Here is a 2,933-nt window from a genome sequence, read left to right on the forward strand (position 1 = left end):
AAAGCCTAAAATTCAGGTCCAAGCCCTTCCCAACCACGGTCTAGGGACGTAGATAAGAGGGGAACACACAGCACAAGTGAATTCTAGGACAGCTAGTTCCTTTAAGCTTTCCATTTTGTTCTTTTGGCTGCTCTGGTTTCGGCACAGATGTGCGTTTTCCATGCTCACAACACATGTGCTCATTTCAACAGTTTCCCCAGCAGGAAGAACTGGGAGCCTGCAGTCAAGGGCTGACAGATACTGCCCTGGAGCACAGCACTCCCTAGGCAGCAGGGCCAGGGAGGCAACTGATGCCTCGGGTGACCTGTAAGAGGTCACATAGGCCCCCTGCCACTGGGCCAGGAGACTAAAGGCCTCGTCTGGATAAATACAGATCTCTCCCAAAGCCAGGGACTGTCCAGCAACACACTTGCTCTGATCTCTTGGTGACTGGCTTCCGTGGGTTAAAGCCACCATCTGGCTGGGGAGATAGTGTAGTTAGTAGAATGTTTGCCTCCAAAGCATGGGACATGAATTTGATACCCAGAACCCACATAAAAATGCCCAATATGGTGGCAAGTGCTCTTCTGAGTTTTGAGGAGGCAGTGGCCCTAACCCACGCGAGGAGCTCCAGGCCAATGAGAGATACTGTTTCAAAGGAGGTGGACAGTGTTCTGGAGGAACCCACTGGGGTCTTCTGGCGGGCACACACACTTGTCCTCCCACGAACACGCACAGCTCACATTTGTAGTGTCACCCGCATCTGTATATCTTGCTCGCGTCAGTAGCCTACGCTAGCACTGGCAGCAGGGGCTGGTCCTAGGCTTTGGGACCAAGGTACAGCTTCAGGATATTAGGTCCTTATTATTACGGTGCTGTTTGTTTAACTGGTTTTGAGACAGGACCTCACCCTGCAGCTCAGGCGAGCCTTGTACTGCAGAAATCAGCCTCAGCCTCTCAAGTGTTGGGATTACAGATGTGCATACTACACCTGGATTCCATTTTGTCTCCTGTCAGCCACAAATTCATTTTGGGTTTCTTTTTTTGTTTTGTTTTGTTCTTTACAAATTTGTTTTTGTTAATGTCACTGTCAGGGTGGTCCTGCAACACAAAACCATTCCGATGGCACTAAGCCTCAGTTCGATCTGTTGGGTCCATAACTGAACTCACTTTTCCAGTCAGGAGCAAAATGAGCAATGGTGTTTGTATGGGCGTAGGCAGCAGGGACTAGTGAGAGGTTAGTGAGGCTCCCGCCCAAGGTGGACAGCCAGGGCAGATCTCACTCTTAGCGTCGGGGTCCCCATGAAGCCCCTTTCCTTGCGGTGGGTCTGGCCTGTTGCCCAGGCACCTGGCATTGGAAGACTGAGGTCCTCAGACACTGTTTCTGCTCAGGGATTACTTTGAAGAAATTAGGGATGAATCTAATCAAATGCATCTATGAAAACATCACGGTAAAGCCAGACATGGTGGTCTGTGTCTATAATCCAGCACTTGGGAGTCTGAAGCATGATTTCTGTGGAATTCAAGGAGCGCCTGAGTTACATAGAGCGTTTCAGGCCAGCCTGGTCTACCAAGTAAAACCCTGTATCAACCAAAAAGTGTGTGTGTGTGTGTGTGTGTGTGTGTGTGTGTAGGGGATGTGGACAGAGAGATAGCTCAGCTGGTAAAGCCTAACCACCTAAGTCTGAGCTCCCAGACCAACATGGTAGAATGAGAATTTCGACTCCTAAAAATTCTCTGACTGCCACATGTATGCTTTGGACATAGGCACATGCGCACGAGAGCGCGCGCGCGCACACACACACACACACACGAAAATATAAAACGGAAGAGAAACAAAGAGAAGTGAGGAGGCGAGTTCTGCTTTGCTTTACTGGTGTGACAGATGGTTTCAATCAAGTACCAGACCTTGAAAGCTTGTTTCTGTACTCCATGTCCACTTCTGTCTCGGCTTCCCTCCCTGCTGGCGCGGTCTTCCTTCCGTTTGGGACTTACCCCACCTGGAGCTGCACATTCTGCATGAAAAAGCCGACGAGCAAAGAATGTGCCACTAATGTTTCAATTTAGTACCCACACAGCTGCCTCCACACTCTTGAAGCCGACCAGCCAGGCCTGGAGACCAGCATCTGTTTCTCCTTACCAAGAGAAGCCAGAGTCTGGGGGAGGCGATGCGGTCACAGCCCGGACCTCTAACAAAATAAATACTCAAGTGCGGTTGCTTAGAAGATCAAAGGGGGAAAGTGAGAACAAATTCTCTTCCTTCTCCCAGGGTGTTTCCGTGTTTCTCTCCCCCCTCTCCTGTTCCCCCCCCCCCCCCCCCCCCCCAGCCTCTCAGAGCTCCTTCAAAATGCCTGTCCTGGCTGAATCACCTAACTGGGAAGGAACCCTGGAGAGACAGTCCAGACAAGCAGCCCTGCAGCCATGTGTCAGCGGCGCCTCGGGACCCAGGAACCTCCCTGTGTACTATGCCTGTGCGTGTGGCTTCCTTCCTTCCTCTCGCTGTGTTCTTCAGGCTGACCTACGAGGACCAGTCCACAGGGGAGGAGCTCAGAAACCCAGCAAATGTGTGTCTGTGCCCAGCTGTCCCCAGCACAGTGCAGCAAGCGGTGAATTCCACTCCCACGAACTTCCCCCGTGCCCGTGCTCAAATGGAAACAAGAAAACCACTGCTGGGGCTGAAGAGATGGCTCAGCACTAAGAGCGCTGGGGGCTCTAGCAGAGGAGTCGGGTTTGGTCCCCAGCACCCACAAAAGGGCAGCTCACAGCCACCCATGATTGACCCTCCGGGAGATCTGCCTCCATGGACACCTGCATTCATGTGGTTCACAGAAACTCGAGCAGGCACACGCACACACATAAATGTAAATAAATATATTTTTTAAAAAGAAAGACATATTTGCTTCAAGGTGTGGTGGTTCATACTTGTAATCCCAGCCTTTAGGAGGTTGCACAAG

Source organism: Psammomys obesus, unplaced genomic scaffold, assembly GCF_907164565.1.
Source record: "Psammomys obesus unplaced genomic scaffold, mPsaObe1.curated_primary_1811, whole genome shotgun sequence".
NCBI lineage: Eukaryota > Metazoa > Chordata > Mammalia > Rodentia > Muridae > Psammomys > Psammomys obesus.